The following is a 9,770-nucleotide window of genomic DNA, read 5'->3' as shown; positions in this document are numbered from 1 at the left end:
AGTGGCAAAGTATGGCAAAGTAGTGGCAAAGTACTGAAAAGCAGTGGCAAAGTACGGCAAAGTTGTGGCAAAGTAGTGCAAAGTAGTGGCAAAGTACTGAAAAGTAGTGGCAAAGTACAGCAAAGTAGTGGCAAAGTACTGCAAAGTAATGGCGACGTAGTGGCAAAGTACTGCAAAGTACGGCAAAGTACTGCAAATTACGGCAAAATAGTGGCAAAGTATGGCAAAGTAGTGGCAAAGTACTGAAAAGCAGTGGCAAAGTACTGCAAAGTTGTGGCAAAGTAGGGCAAAGTAGTGGCAAAGTACTGAAAAGTAGTGGCAAAGTACTACAAAGTAGTGTCAAAGTACTGAAAACTAGTGGCAAAATACGACAAAGTAGTGGCAAAGTACGGCAAATTTTGGCAAAGTACTGAAAAGTAGTGGCAAAGTACTGCAAAGTAGTGGCAAAGGACTGAAAAGTAGTGGCAAACTACGGCAAAGTAGAGGCAAAGTAGTGGAAAAGTATGGCAAAGTAGTGGCAAAGTACGGCAAAGTAGTGGAAATGTACTGCAAAGTAGTGGAAAAGTACTGCAAAGTATTGGCAAAGTACGGCAAAGTAGTGGCAAAGTACTGCAAAGCAGTGGCAAAGTACTGCAAAGTTGTGGCAAAGTACGGCAAAGTAGTGGCAAAGTACTGCAAAGTAGTGGCAAAGTACTGCAAAGTAGTGGCAAGATACTGCAAATGGTGGCAAAGTACTGAAAAGTAGTGGCAAAATACTGCAAATTAGTGGCAAAGTACCGCAAAGTAGTGGCAAAATACTGCAAAGTAGTGGCAAAGTAGTGGCAAAGTAGTGGCAAAGTACGGCAAAGTATGGCAAAGTAGAGGCAAAGTACTGAAAAGCAGTGGCAAAGTACTGCAAAGTTGTGGCAAAGTACTACAAAGTAGTGTCAAAGTACTGAAAACTAGTGGCAAAATACGTCAAGATAATGCAAATGGTGGCAAAGTACTGAAAAGTAGTGGCAAAGTACTGCAATGTAGTGGCAAAGTACGGCAAAGTAGTGGCAAAGTACTGCAAAGTACGGCAAAGTAGTGGCAAAGTATGGCAAAGTAATGGCAAAGTACGGCAAAGTAGTGACAAAGTAGGGTAAAGTAGTGACAAAGTACTGCAAAGTACGGCAAAATAGTGGCCAATTACTGCAAAGTACGGCAAAATAGTAGCAAGGTACTGCAAATGGTGGCAAAGTACTGAAAAGTAGTGGCGAAGTACGGCAAAGTAGTGGCAAAGTATGGCAAAGTAGTGGCAAAGTTCTGAAAAGCAGTGGCAATGTACTGCAAAGTTGTGGCAAAGTACGGCAAAGTAGTGGCAAAGTACTGAAAAGTAGTGGCAAAGTACTACAAAGTAGTGTCAAAGTACTGAAAACTAGTGGCAAAACACGACAAAGTAGTGGCAAAGTACTGCAAAGTAGTGGCCAAGTACAGCAAATTAGTGGCAAGATACAGCGAATGGTGGCAATGTACTGAAAAGTAGTGGCAAAGTACGGCAAAGTAGAGGCAAAGCACTGCAAAGTAGTGGCAAAGTACCGCAAAGTAGTGGCAAAGTACTGCAAAGTACGGCAAAGTAGTGGCAAAGTACTGCAAAGTACGGCAAAGTAGTGGCAAAGTAGTGGCAAAGTATGGCAAAGTAGTGGCAAAGCTCTGAAAAGCAGTGGCAACGTACTGCAAAGTTGTGGCAAAGTACGGCAAAGTAGTGGCAAAGTACTGAAAAGTAGTGGCAAAGTACTACAAAGTAGTGTCAAAGTACTGACAACTAGTGGCAAAATACGACAAAGTAGTGGCAAAGTACCGCAAAGTAGTGGCCAAGTACTGCAAATTAGTGGCAAGATACTGCGAATGGTGGCAAAGTACTGAAAAGTAGTGGCAAAGTACTGCAAAGTAGTGGCAAATGACTGAAAATTAGTGGCAAAGTACGGCAAAGTAGAGGCAAAGTAGTGGGAAAAGTACGGCAAAGTAGTGGCAAAGTACGGCAAAGTAGTGGCAAAGTACTGAAAGTAGTGGCAAAGTACCGCAAAGTAGTGGCAAAGTACTGCAAAGTAGTGGCGACGTAGTGGCAAAGTACTGCAAAGTACGGCAAAGTACTGCAAATTACGGCAAAATAGTGGCAAAGTATGGCAAAGTAGTGGCAAAGTACTGAAAAGTAGTGGCAAAGTACTGCAAAGTTGTGGCAAAGTAGGGCAAAGTAGTGGCAAAGTACTGAAACGTAGTGGCAAAATACTACAAAGTAGTGTCAAAGTACTGAAAACTGGTGGCAAAATACGACAAAGTAGTGCAAAGTACGGCAAATTTTGGCAAAGTACTGAAAAGTAGTGGCAAAGTTACTGCAAAGTAGTGGCAAAGGACTGAAAAGTAGTGGCAAACTACCTCAAAGTAGAGGCAAAGTAGTGGAAAAGTATGGCAAAGTAGTGGCAAAGTACGGCAAAGTAGTGGAAATGTACTGCAAAGTAGTGGAAAAGTACTGCAAAGTATTGGCAAAGTACGGCAAAGTAGTGGCAAAGTACTGCAAAGCAGTGGCAAAGTAATGCAAAGTTGTGGCAAAGTACGGCAAAGTAGTGGCAAAGTACTGCAAAGTAGTGGCAAAGTACTGCAAATTAGTGGCAAGATACTGCAAATTGTGGCAAAGTACTGAAAAGTAGAGGCAAAATACTGCAAAGTAGTGGCAAAGTACCGCAAAGTAGTGGCAAAATACTGCAAAGTAGTGGCAAAGTAGTGGCAAAGTACGGCAAAGTATGGCAAAGTAGAGGCAAAGTACTGAAAAGCAGTGGCAAAGTACTGCAAAATTGTGGCAAAGTACTACAAAGTAGTGTCAAAGTACTGAAAACTAGTGGCAAAATACGGCAAGATACTGCAAATGGTGGCAAAGTACTGAAAAGTAGTGGCATAGTACTGCAAAGTATTGGCAAAGTACCGCAAAGTAGTGGCAAATACTGCAAAGTACGGCAAAGTAGTGGCAAAGTATGGCAAAGTAATGGCAAAGTACGGCAAAGTAGTGACAAAGTAGGGTAAAGTAGTGACAAAGTACTGCAAAGTACGGCAAAATAGTGGCCAAGTACTGCAAAGTACGGCAAAATAGTAGCAAGGTACTGCAAATGGTGGAAAAGTACTGAAAAGTAGTGGCAAAGTACGGCAAAGTACGGCAAAGCAGTGGCAAAGTATGGCAAAGTAGTGGCAAAGTTCTGAAAAGCAGTGGCAATGTACTGCAAAGTTGTGGCAAAGTACGGCAAAGTAGTGGCAAAGTACTGAAAAGTAGTGGCAAAGTACTACAAAGTAGTGTCAAAGTACTGAAAACTAGTGGCAAAATACGACAAAGTAGTGGCAAAGTACGGCAAAGTAGTGGCCAAGTACAGCAAATTAGTGGCAAGATACAGCGAATGGTGGAAATGTACTGGAAAGTAGTGACAAAGTAGTGACAAAGTAGAGGCAAAGTAGTGGAAAAAGTACGGCAAAGTAGTGGCAAAGTACGGCAAAGTAGTGGCAAAGTACTGCAAAGTAGTGGCAAAGTACCGCAAAGTAGTGGCAAAGTACTGCAAAGTACGGCAAAGTAGTGGCAAAGTACTGCAAAGTACGGCAAAGTAGTGGCAAAGTAGTGGCAAAGTATGGCAAAGTAGTGGCAAAGCTCTGAAAAGCAGTGGCAAAGTACTGCAAAGTTGTGGCAAAGTACGGCAAAGTAGTGGCAAAGTACTGAAAAGTAGTGGCAAAGTAGTACAAAGTAGTGTCAAAGTACTGAAAACTAGTGGCAAAATACGACAAAGTAGTGGCCAAGTACCGCAAAGTAGTGGCCAAGTACTGCAAATTAGTGGCAAGATACTGCGAATGGTGGCAAAGTACTGAAAAGTAGTGGCAAAGTACTGCAAAATAGTGGCAAATGACTGAAAATTAGTGGCAAAGCACGGCAAAGTAGAGGCAAAGTAGTGGAAAGTTGTGGCAAAGTACGGCAAAGTAGTGGCAAAGTACTGCAAAGTACGGCAAAGTGGTAGCAAAGTACTGCAAAGTAGTGGCAAAGTATGGCAAAGTAGTGGCAGAGCATGTTAAAGTAGTGGCAAAGTACTGCAAAATAATGGCAAATTACGGCAAACTAGTGTCAAAGTGCTGCAAAGTAGTGTCAAAGTACTGCAAAGTAGTGGCAAAGTACCGCAAAATAGTGACAAAGTACTGCAAAGTACTGCAAAGTAGTGGCAAAGTATGCCAAAGTATTGGCAACATACGGCAAAGTTGTGGCAAAGTAAGGCAAAGTAGTGGCAAAGTACTGCAAAGTAATGGCAAAGTACTGAAAAATACTGCAAAGTAGTGGCAGAGTACTGCAAAGTTTGGCAAAGTACGGCAAAGTCGTTTCAAAGTACTGCAAAAATGGCAAAGTACGGCAAACTCGTGGCAAAGTTCTGCAAACTAGTGGCAAAGTACTGCAAAGTAGTGGCAAAGTACCGCAAAGTAGTGGCAAAATACTGCAAAGCAGTGGCAAATTACTGCAAAGTTGTGGCAAAGTACGGCAAAGCAGTGGCAAAGTACTGCAAAGTAGTGGCAAAGTACTGCAAAGTAGTGGCAAGATACTGCAAATGGTGGCAAAGTACTGAAAAGTAGTTGCAAAGTACTGCAAAGTAGTGGCAAAGTACCGCAAAGTAGTGACAAAATACTGCAAAGTAGTGGCAAAGTACTGCAAAGTACGGCAAAGTAGTGGCAAAGTTGAGGCAAAGTACTGTAAAGCAGTGACAAAGTACTGCAAAGTTGTGGCAAAGTACGGCAAAGTAGTGGCAAAGTACTGAAAGGTTGTGGCAAAGTACTACAAAGTAGTGTCAAAGTACTGAAAACTAGTGGCAAAGTACGGCAAAGTAGTGGCAAAGTACTGCAAAGCAGTGGCAAAGTACTGCAAAGTTGTGACAAAGTACGACAAAGTAGTGGCAAAGTACTGCAAAGTAGTGGCAAAGTACTGCAAAGTAGTGGCAAGATACTGCAAAGTAGTGGCAAGATACTGCAAATGGTGGCAAAGTACTGAAAAGTAGTGGCAAAATACTGCAAAGTAGTGGCAAAGTACCGCAAATTATTACATATGTACTGCAGTTTATTTTGATTCGTCCCTGAAATCAAAATTGGTATTTCCACAACCCATATGCAAATGAGGTCTGAGAGCAAACAAAGTAGTCCCTTCAGGAGTGCAGTTTTTCGGAATAAACAATATTTAGAAGTACGATATTTTCCCCTTGGGGTACATGAATATACTTGCCGAGTGAAATGAAATTTGAACAACAGTAATGGTACTTTTAGGCAGTCACTTATTTTGGCCCAAACTAATTTGCATATCACCCATGCAATAATGTTTTCGGTATTTTCACGGTCGAAATGCAAATGAATATGGTATTTTCATTGGCTACCGAACTATTTTTATTTTGTAAACCATTTTCGTCTGCTATTTTTATCCAGTTCAAATCGTTCAACAACATTTTTGGCATGTCAGGTGTACATCACATGGAATACTATGATTGGGAGAACTTAATGTATGTTGACCACCTGGAAACTGAGTTTTATAAACCTTGAAGGGCTCTCAGAAGATCTACCAGCAGTAAAATCAGCGATTACTATGCAGCCGTAACCATCAGCATCGAGATACCAGGTTTCTGCTGGCGACGTTGCGGCGTTACTCAATTCCAAATAAAAATTACCAACGCCAAAAGAGCAACATATTAACAGGTAATCAAGACTCAGTCAATCCACGACCAGCAAGCAACATCACACACGAAGTTGTAGCGTGCAGCTAAGCGACAACCGCTGTCGACGAAAGTCATCCCGTTTGTGGAGTACCGCAGTTGCACGGCATGTTTGCCAATGCACAATTCTGTGGCGGAACTTTTAACTTCAACATAAACTGTGTATCATAGTCGTCCAGTTCAAGTTCTGGTTCTGCCGTGGTCCCAAATAAACGTCAACGAGTTATTTATTCGGACAGTGACTCAGATTAGACGCCTGATTATTTTAATTTCAAACAAACAGTGACACGCGTTCTCCGGGCGCGTTCTACACTGACACGCGCTGCTAGGGCGTAACACTTACATGTATATTGGAACATATTAATGGGCAATGGGGTTCCCCGACCTAAATTCCATCCCGGTTTGTTGCACGTTCTTTCTTCAATATGAAATAATAAAGTATGGAACATATGTAATAATAACAGAACCCCACACCCTCCCCGTGGCTTTCGTTGCGTATGGAAGTTATTTTCACTCGAGATGCGGTGTATTCTGCTGTACTTTCACTCGCTTCACTCGTGAAAGTACGGCCGCAGGATACACCGCATCACTCGTGAAAATAACTTCCATACGCAACGAAAGCCACGGGGAGGGTGTGGGGTTCTGTCATAGTAGTGGCAAAATACTGCAAAGTAGTGGCAAAGTAGTGGCAAAGTAGTGGCAAAGTACGGCAAAGTAGTGGCAAAGTATGGCAAAGTAGAGGCAAAGTACTGAAAAACAGTGGCAAAGTACTGCAAAGTTGTGGCAAAGTACTACAAAGTACGGCAAAGTAGTGGCAAAGTATGGCAAAGTAATGGCAAAGTACTGAAAAGCAGTGGCAAAGTACTCCAAAGTACTGCAAAGTATGGCAAAGTAATGACAAAGTAGTGAAATGTAGTGGCAAAGCACGCCAAAATAGTGGCAAAGCACGACAAAGTAGTGGCGAAGTACTGCAAAGTAGTGGCAAAGTACTTCAAAAGAGTGACAAATTACTGAAAAGTAGTGGCAACGTACTGTAAAGTAGTGGAAAAGTACGGCAAAGTAGTGGCAAAGTACGGCAAAGTAGCGGAAAAGCACTGCAAAGTAGTGGAAATGTACTGCAAAGTATTGGCAAAGTACGGCAAAGTAGTGGCAAAGTACTGCAAAGCAGTGGCAAAGTACTGCAAAGTTGTGGCAAAGTACGGCAAAGTAGTGGCAAAGTACTGCAAAGTACGGCAAAGTGGTATCAAAGTACTGCAAAGTAGTGGCAAAGTACGGCAAAGTAGTGGCAGATCATGTTAAAGTAGTGGCAAAGTACTGCAAAATAATGGCAAATTACGGCAAACTAGTGTCAAAGTGCTGCAAAGTAGTGTCAAAGTACTGCAAAGTAGTGGCAAAGTACCGCAAAATAGTGACAAAGTACTGCAAAGTACGGCAAAATAGTGGCCAAGTACTGCAAAGTACGGCAAAATAGTAGCAAGATACTGCAAATGGTGGCAAAGTAGTGAAAAGAAGTGGCAAAGTACGGCAAAGTACGGCAAAGCAGTGGCAAAGTATGGCAAAGTAGTGGCAAAGTTCTGAAAAGCAGTGGCAATGTACTGCAAAGTTGTGGCAAAGTACGGCAAAGTAGTGGCAAAGTACTGAAAAGTAGTGGCAAAGTACTACAAAGTAGTGTCAAAGTACTGAAAACTAGTGGCAAAATACGACAAAGTAGTGGCAAAGTACGGCAAAGTAGTGGCCAATAACAGCAAATTAGTGGCAAGATACAGCGAATGGTGGCAATGTACTGAAAAGTAGTGGCAAAGTACGGCAAAGTAGAGGCAAAGTAGTGGAAAAAGTACGGCAAAGTAGTGGCAAAGTACAGCAAAGTAGTGGCAAAGTACTGCAAAGTAGTGGCAAAGTACCGCAAAGTACTGGCAAAGTACTGCAAAGTACGGCAAAGCAGTGGCAAAGTACTGCAAAGTACGGCAAAGTAGTGGCAAAGTACTGGCAAAGTATGGCAAAGTAGTGGCAAAGCTCTGAAAAGCAGTGGCAAAGTACTGCAAAGTTGTGGCAAAGTACGGCAAAGTAGTGGCAAAGACCTGAAAAGTAGTGGCAAAGTACTACAAAGTAGTGTCAAAGTACTGAAAACTAGTGGCAAAATACGACAAAGTAGTGGCAAAGTACCGCAAAGTAGTGGCCAAGTACTGCAAATTAGTGGCAAGATACTGCGAATGGTGGCAAAGTACTGAAAAGTAGTGGCAAAGTACTGCAAAGTAGTGGCAAATGACTGAAAATTAGTGGCAAAGCACAGCAAAGTAGAGGCAAAGTAGTGGAAAGTTGTGGCAAAGTACGGCAAAGTAGTGGCAAAGTACTGCAAAGTACGGCAAAGTGGTAGCAAAGTACTGCAAAGTAGTGGCAAAGTACGGCAAAGTAGTGGCAGAGCATGTTAAAGTAGTGGCAAAGTACTGCAAAATAATGGCAAATTACGGCAAACTAGTGTCAAAGTGCTGCAAAGTAGTGTCAAAGTACTGCAAAGTAGTGGCAAAGTACCGCAAAATAGTGACAAAGTACTGCAAAGTACTGCAAAGTAGTGGCAAAGTATGCCAAAGTATTGGCAACGTACGGCAAAGTTGTGGCAAAGTAAGGCAAAGTAGTGGCAAAGTACTGTAAAGTAATGGCAAAGTACTGAAAAATACTGCAAAGTAGTGGCATAGTACTGCAAAGTTTGGCAAAGTACGGCAAAGTCGTTTCAAAGTACTGCAAAAATTGCAAAGTACGGCAAACTCGTGGCAAAGTACTGCAAACTAGTGGCAAAGTACTGCAAAGTAGTGGCAAAGTACCGCAAAGTAGTGGTAAAATACTACAAAGCAGTGGCAAAGTACTGCATAGTTGTGGCAAAGTACGGCAAAGCAGTGGCAAAGTACTGCAAAGTAGTGGCAAAGTACTGCAAAGTAGTGGCAAGATACTGCAAATGGTGGCAAAGTACTGAAAAGTAGTTGCAAAGTACTGCAAAGTAGTGGCAAAGTACCGCAAAGTAGTGGCAAAATACTGCAAAGTAGTGGCAAAGTACTGCAAAGTACGGCAAAGTAGTGGAAAAGTAGAGGTAAATTACTGAAAAGCAGTGACAAAGTACTGCAAAGTAGTGGAAAAGTACTGCAAAGTAGTGGCAAAGTACGGCAAAGTAGTGGCAAAGTACTGCAAAGTAAAGGCAAAGTACCGCAAAGTAGTGGCAAAGTAATGCAAAGTAGTGGCAAAGTAGTGGCAAAGTACTGCAAAGTACGGCAAAGTAGTGGCAAAGTATGGCAAAGTAGTGGCAAAGTACTGAAAAGCAGTGGCAAAGTACTGAAAACTAGTGGCAATATTCGACAAAGTAGTGGCAAAGTATGGCAAAGTAGTGGCCAAGTACTGCAAATTAGTGGCAAGATACTGCAAAGTAGTGGAAATGTACTGCAAAGTAGTGGAAAAGTACTGCAAAGTATTGGCAAAGTACGGCAAAGTAGTGGCAAAGTACTGCAAAGCAGTGGCAAAGTACAGCAAAGTTGTGGCAAAGTACGACAAAGTAGTGGCAAAGTACTGCAAAGTAGTGGCATAGTACTGGAAAGTAGTTGCAAGATACTGCAAATGGTGGCAAAGTACTGAAAAGTAGTGGCAAAGTACTGCAAAGTAGTGGCAAAGTACCGCAAATTAGTGGCAAAATACTGCAAAGTAAAGGCAAAGTAATGGCAAAGTAGTGGCAAAGTACTGAAAAGCAGTGGCAAAGTACTGCAAAGTTGTGGCAAAGTACGGCAAAGTAGTGGCAAAGTAATGAAAAGTAGTGGCAAAGTAGTACAAAGTAGTGTCAAAGTACTGAAAACTAGTGGCAAAATACGGCAAAGTACGTCAAAGTAGTGGCCAAGTACTGCAAAGTAGTGGCTAGATACTGCAAATGGTGGCAAAGTACTGAAAAGAAGTGGCAAAGTACTGCAAAGTAGTGGAAAAGTACGGCAAAGTAGTGGCAAATTACTGCAAAGTAGTGGCAAAGTACTGCAAAGTACGGCAAAGTAGTGGCAAAGTATGGCA

Source organism: Saccoglossus kowalevskii, chromosome 21 (assembly GCF_978046115.1).
Source record: "Saccoglossus kowalevskii chromosome 21, keSacKowa6.1, whole genome shotgun sequence".
In the NCBI taxonomy this organism is placed as follows: Eukaryota; Metazoa; Hemichordata; class Enteropneusta; family Harrimaniidae; genus Saccoglossus; species Saccoglossus kowalevskii.
The sequence above is the reverse complement of the archived record's forward strand: the minus strand, read 5'-3'. Positions refer to the sequence as shown.